Source organism: Eublepharis macularius, chromosome 6 (assembly GCF_028583425.1).
Source record: "Eublepharis macularius isolate TG4126 chromosome 6, MPM_Emac_v1.0, whole genome shotgun sequence".
Lineage (NCBI taxonomy): Eukaryota > Metazoa > Chordata > Lepidosauria > Squamata > Eublepharidae > Eublepharis > Eublepharis macularius.
In genome coordinates, this window is record NC_072795.1 from 13,656,866 (window position 1) to 13,664,364 (window position 7,499).

The following is a 7,499-nucleotide window of genomic DNA, read 5'->3' on the forward strand; positions in this document are numbered from 1 at the left end:
GGATGAGGGAAATTGTTTAGATCCTTTCCAGTCTGATTTTAGGCTTCGTCATGGGACTGAAATAGCCTTGGTGACCCTGGTGGATGACCTGCGCCAGGAGATGAACAGAAGAAGCACCTCCCAGCAGAGTGGGAAGTGGCATTTTACCAATAGCAAGCCTGCCTTTTTCCATATGTGCCTGTCTTGCCCATGTGCAAAGAGATTCTTGAGTTTAGTAGCTGCGATTCTATAAGTGGGTTCAGAGCTGCTTCTACCTTTCATTTCAGAGTTCTTCCTTTTTTATTCTGTGAATTCTGTACCATTGGAGAATCAGGCTTACATTTGTCTATGATTACCTTAGCAAGATTGGATTTTGAAAATGCATGGAATCAAACAATTATCCTCTGTAAAGAAGCGAGGGTAGTTGTGGCCATGAGCCAAGAGAATCTTTTTCCCCCAGTCAAGGAACTGAAATGCTAAATACTGAAAAAGATTGGGAAAATCTTCCAATTATCTTTTGATTCTTCCAGGCGAGGCCTTGAAACTGACAATAAATTCTTTGCCATATCTTTGCAGCAGAGAGAAAGCAGCTTCTATGTGGCCAGAGCAGGTAAGTGTGGAACTGCTAATCATGACCTCAGGTGCCTCTGTGCACCACCCACGCCTCTCACGCCCAGAGAGAACCCCTCGCTCTCTTTGCCTTAGTTGCTATCTGTGCCATTCACTAGAAGTAAAATTGAAAGGTCTGATGGAAGTTTAAATGGTGCAAACAAACTTCTGAGTATACTCATTTTGGCTGGTCCTCATAAGGGGAAGATTTGTTCCATTCTCTGAGAGGACAGAGGGGTTTCTTTTTTCAGGGTCTGGTGACCTTCGACGAGGTGTCTGTTCATTTCACTGAGGAGGAGTGGGCTCTACTGGATCTGGAAAAAAGAAGTCTTCACAAGGAAGTCATGGAGGACAATTTTCAGAATGTGGCCTCTGGGTAAGGGTACCGTTTCCCTTAATCACAGCTACTGAAGGCAGAAAACGCTCCTTCTAAGAAAGACTCTCGTAGGGCCCTTCTGATGAACAGGTGACTGGGGCAGCTCCACACGCAGGCAAACGAGGGGCTTCTGCATATCTAGTGGACTCCTTCTAAAGGATGGGCGGGATAAGCGACGTTCCAAACAGAAAATCAGATTTAGAAGTGTTAAAAAGAATTTTTGGATCTTTGGTAGGAATTTGAGGTTTTAGGGATTGATCAATACTTTCCCCCACCCTACAAGGAGTCCAAGGCCTCTTAAAAGAGAGGGGAGTCCTTAGTAGACCTTCCTCAGGGATGCCTTAGGTGGTGTCAGACTGGAATGCTGGATCCTGCATGCCTTCGAAGGGGCTGAGATACTACACCATGGTGGCTCTGTCTGGGCTAGGGCTTCCCTTCCCTATGCTGGAGTGCCCTGCTCTCTCTCCTTCTCTGGGGTACCAGTGGGATCAGTAGACGGAGACTTCTGGAGCTAAGCACTAGCCTCCTCCCCTCTCATGCAGTAACTTTTTCTTTTCCCACAAGGAGGACTTCTGGTTCCCAGACCTGACTAGTTCCTTCATTCAAGGAAATGGAAATCCATTTTTCCAGGACCCAGAGGAAAGAGAGAGATCAGCAGGTATGAACTTCCTTGTGTAGTGCGGACTTTTTTCTGGTGTATTAGGATAGGACTTCTTGGGCTAACCTTCAGTCGCTGAAGAACAGAGAGATTTTTGAAGAGGAAACAGGCAAGAATAGATAGGAACGCTTTCTCAAACGGTTAAAACAGAGAACAAAATGTAGGCTTGTTGGCGCCTGATCTTGGAGGAAATTTGTATACACTATCCAGTTGTATTCAACATTTTTTTATTATTTAAATGACTTTCCAAGTAACACAACATGAATTACCAATAACAAAATTTAAACTAGGATCAGAACATTTCCACAGGAGAGAAGCAGACCACAGAACACCTAAGAATGAGAAACCCTTTAGTTCAAATGAAAAATTATCACCAGGTGACAGAAAGATAACAATGTAAGCTCCAGGGAGGAGTTACCACTGAAAAGGCCCCATCTCTGGTGACAGCCAGGGCTTGTGGGGCGGTGGGGGGGAGACCTTAACAGACTGATGGGTCACAGTCTGGCCAGAAGCAAACCCAGAAGTACTCCAGCCTTGTATAGGGCCTTAAAAATTAGAACCAGAACCACTTGGAGCTGCTCCAATTGGTCCCCTGAGACCAGAAGTGTTTCTTCTGATTGGTAGTAGTTCTCTGGAGAGAGGGAATTGGACCTGGGGTGTGATGAGTCCAGGGCAGGTGATCTGTTGAGGGGAGGGCAACAGGCCCATCCCTTTATTTCTTGTTTTCTGTGAATTCTTACCTCTTATCCTGCCCTTCTTTCAAAGAATACAAAGCAAAATTGGTGAGATCCCATTTACTTGCACAACGACCCTGTGAAGTAGGGAAAACTGGGGAAGAGTGATTAGTCGAAGCCCACTGCAGTGTGCTGTAAACCAAGGGAGCTCTACTTTGGTCCCCATAGTTCACGTCTAAAGCTCTGTTCCAGAATGTCTTTCTGTTCTGTGTTGGAATACAGGAAAAGGTCTGCCAGAGGTCCATCTAACCCTGATTCCCATTGCCCTACTGGCCTGCTAGAGTCCCTGGAACATTCACAAGCAGAGGAGCAGAGCCACAGCCTCCCCCTGGGATTGTCCTGCTGGCAACCATCCTTCAGAGAGATATTGCCTGTAAAGATGGAAGTTCCTCTGAGTCCCCTTGGAAGAGGTCGGCCCGGTGCAGGAAGAGGAAAGTGGGATTTTAATAGATGATAGAGAGAGGGCAGAACTGCTCAGTTTCTAGTTTGCCTTGGTCTTTTCTTGCCAGGGAAACTCTGCTCAGCCTGGCAAAAAGAGAACACATGATGAAGGAAGGGAGTTGAAGCCTAGAGTAGGCGTCAGGGTGATCTATAAACACCTAGCTTCCTTAACTGAAAATAATGTCCCCAGGGCCAGATTGCACCCTAGAGTACTATTGGACCTTTCTGGTGTAATTTTGGAGACTTTAACGAGCGTCCCTTTTATTTATTCATCCATGTCATTTAGAATGATTTAGAACAACAGAGGGCCCAGGAGAGATCCCTACTTGTCATTCCTCCCCAGTGAAGACGAGGAACCATTTACAAGCACACTTTTGGTATGATCTGTTACCAAATTGTAAATCCACCATACAGCAGCAGCATCCAAATCACATTTGTCAACAAATGCTGACAAGAAAGCCTTACTGAAAAGCCTTATTGTAATCAAGAGAAACTATGTCCACAGAATTCCCCTCATCTGCCAAAGTAATGACTCGAACTAAAAAGGAGATAAGGTTAGTCTAGCATGACTTGCCCTTGAGGAACACAGGTTGCCTCTTCGTAATCACAGCCCTCTTTTTGAAGTGCTCCAGGAGAGACTTGTTCAGGATTTGTCCTAAAAGGTGGGAAGCTGAAAGATCGGTAGTTACCTGCACCCTCCTTTTTCCCCTTCTGGAAGTTGGGGACAACACATGCCATCTTGGATCTTCTGGCACCTCACCTGTTCTCCAAGAATTCTCAAAAATGCTCAAAGATTCTAGATTATAGACAGAGTCTCCAAAATTTGCCCTGGTTCTTATAGGGCAAAACATGTCCTGAGGCTGGGGGCGCCCCCTCAGCTGTTGGGACAAAGACTGTAAAGGTCAGTCTCTGGAAATGACAAAGGTTCGGTTACCTTTGATTTGTTCTGCAGGGGGTGTGACAAAGGGAATGCAAACTTTCTCCTGGAGCTTCACAAAGAAGCAGTTTGCTAATGGATTCCACTAGAGCTGACTTGATTAATTTAGATATGAAAAATATATCAGAATGTGCTATGGGATGACTCAGCGAGGTCCTATCTTATCACAAGCTCATACTCGCAGCTGGGGAGGCAGTAAATTCAATCACCACCTGTCCTCAGCATTTGCATTTGGCATTCCATGCATGCCTTAATCTCCCAGGTGAGACTCAGCAACTCTCCACCCAGCCAGTTGGAATTTCCCTCTGATGCAGATCCAGGCTGCATTAATCTAGGGGCCCTATGATTTTATATCACAGGTAGCTCTAAACAGCTATTAAACATGGCAGCGGCTGCGGCCGACCACTTACAGAATGCCATCTGTCAGCACTGCTGAGTCTGTCACTCAGTACGAACTTAAGCAGATTGTGAGAAGGAAAGCAGGAAGAAATGAGCCAGTGCTCTGCTCCTGAGGCGCTTTCTTATGTTTCCAGAGCAGTGCTAATAGCCACTTTGGAGTCAGGAAAGAATTTCTCTCCACGCCAGATTGGCCTGGGATCCTGGAGGGGTTTTTTTGCCTTCCTCTGGACATAGGGCAGGAGTCACTGAGCAAGTAGCTGTAAATTTCCTGTGTTGTGCATGAAGTTGCACTAGATGACCCTTTGGATCCCTTCTGGCTCTATTTTTCTATGTTTACCCACCATGAACACTCAATACTCAAAACTCGATACATGGCAGAATGTCTCCCCTTCAAGTGATTTTTGTTCTTTTGTTATCAGGAGCTGTTAATGGCCATTTTTCCTTGATTCTGCTTTTGTTTTAAAGTCTTACCAGTATCCTCTTTATTTCAGAGGCTGATGGTCCCCAGAGAAAGCCTAAGGGAGAACCACAACAACTCCCATTGGAAAGGAAGCAGCACGGGAGAAGCAATGGGACAAAACTGAAGAGGGGGGATGAACCATCCCTTCAACAAATCCACACAGGGGAGAAACCATATAAATGTGTGGAGTGTGGGAAGAGCTTTACTCAGAAGAAAGATCTTACTGATCATTGACGAATCCACACAGGGGAGAAGCCATATAAATGTGTGGAGTGTGGGAAGAGCCTTACTCAGAAGAAAGATCTTACTGACCATCGACAAATCCACACAGGGGAGAAGCCATATAAATGTGAGGAGTGTGGGAAGAGCTTTGCTCACAGGTCCAACCTTAATTACCATCGAGGAATTCACACAGAGGAGAAACCATATAAATGTTTGGACTGTGGGAAAAGCTTTACGTAGAAGAAAAGTCTTACTGTCCATCAACGATTCCACACAGGGGAGAAACCATTCAAATGTGTGGACTGTGGGAAGAGTTTTGCTTGGAAGACACATCTTACTGCCCATCGAGGAATCTACACAGGGGAGAAGCTATATGAATGCATGGAGTGTGGGAAGAGCTTTCCTCAGAGGTCACACCTTACTACCCATTGACATAGGAGAGAAACCATATAACTGTGCAGACTGTGGGAAGAGCTTTGCCAGAGCTTCTGCCTTACCTTATCTATCTAACACGGGAGAAACCATATGAATGTGTGGAGTGTGGGAAGAGCTTTGCTAAGAATACACATCTGACTTCCCATTGACGAATCCATACAGAGAAGCCATATAAATGTGTGGTTTGTGGTAAGAGCTTTTCTCAGAGTTCACAGATGTTGAACATGTGTCCATCAACAAATCCACACGGGAGAAGCCATATAAACGTGTTGGATGTGTTGGACTTTTCCTCGGCTTTTCTCCAGAGTGTCTTGTATTCCAATGCTAGCATTAGGGAGGAATTTTGTTGCATCAGAGACCTGAAGTCGAAAATTTTGACTAAGGTCCTGCTACGAAACACTCTTATAAGCCAGCCATGTTGGCAACTTCGCACTACAAATGGCAGTGAGGTGTACATTTGTTTGTTTGTTTGTTTGTGTCATTTATAGTCCGCCTTTCTCACTGAGACTCAAGGCAGATTACATAGCGTGACATTAGTACAATCAGTATCGAGGACATTTCCATACAGTATCAAAGCCATTTCCATACAGTGTCAAGGGCATTTCCACAAAAAAATGTTGTGGGATTTTACAAAGACGTAACGTTGCAGCTTCCCTACCAAGCAGGAAAATATTGTGGCTGCCAAAGGTGGCAGATCTGGACTGCAACTCATGGGCTGCGCACTGCTGTTAGTTTGCACACTGCGCACTGCTGTTAGACACGATGGAGGCCCTGCAGACCAAAAGTTGATGCCTCCGGGTTCTTCTGAAACATCTCCTGCTCCAGTGAAGTGGAGGAAAGCCAAGATGGGCTCTATGCTTTGGAGAAGAGATGCTTTGTCAAAGAATCTGGTAGCCTTCCAGAAACTGATCAGCAGCCACCATGGCGTCCACAAGTACCATGTTGGATGTTATTGGTCTACTAGCTAAGTCCTTTGATTGTGGATGCCAGGGACTGGATCTGAGACCTTCTGCATATCATGTAGATGCTCAGCCACTGAGCTATGGCCCACCCTTGCCCTGTGATGAATTCTCCTTCTATTTCTGGGGTGGGGTAGGGCAGCCTTATGGTCCTGCAGCACTGCTTGACATTACTGCCAACATTAACCCCTCGATCAGAGCCAGAGTTTTTTCAGCTCTGGTGCCAACCTGGTAGAGCACCCTCCTGTTGAGATCAAGGCCCTGCAGGATTTATTGCAATCCCGCAGGGCCCGTAAAATGGAGATGTTCTGCCAGGCTTCTGACGGAGGCAATAACAGTTTATCTCCACTGGCCTCCTCTGCTTTGTGCTCCCTTGCGTGTCCTCCCCTGCTTTAGTTTTCTTGGCAGATTTTATCCACTTATCTGCACTGTTGTCTACAGTTACTATACTCTGACGTGTTTAGCAGGCACCGTCAAATTTGCAGTATTGCTCAATGGGGATTTTAGATTTTATAGATTAGTGCTTTTACTGTAAATTTTTATTGTGGTTTTATTGTATACTATTTAATGCTATTGTCACCCGCCCTGAGCCTCCTTGCAAGAAGGGAGGGCTAAATATGGACCAAATAAATATCAAACAAACAAATACATAGATAATAACATTAAAACATTAACAGCTGTGCCCCCTTTTCACTGTGAGTTCTGTGAGGAGACTTATAGTCCAAGATGAAAACGGCACGAGATAAAATTTACGTGATTTTAAATTTAAAATGTCAAACTAAAAAAAAACATGCCATACATCACTATAAGAGGATACAATAGCAATGAGAATTCTGTGTTAGAAAGCCTTAGAACTACATTTTTCAACGTTCTCTGCAGAGGAAAAAAAAATTATTACTAAGTTTCTTTAAAGACATGAGGAACAACAGCCCTGGAAAGTTTAGAGCCAAGTAAGGGGAAAAAACCTGATCAGAAGGCGGGAAATGTGTCATTTTGATTTGTAGGTGAAGAAACTGTGAGAGAAATTGCCCAGAAAGGTTTTTTTTTTTTTTAAATCACTAGGCGTGCAGAATGCATTTAAACGGGGTTATCAGCAACATTTATTATCTTCCTGAACAGACAGCCAGATTTGCTGAAAAAGATTCTCGTGCTCTTGAGGTCTGCCGCAATGCTAAGCAATTACCCACATATTCAAACAGGGTTTCTTTCCAATCTTTATATATACACCCACACCAGTAAAATAATTTTTACCCTCCCACGGGGCACAAGTTGCCGAAGAACATGACTCTA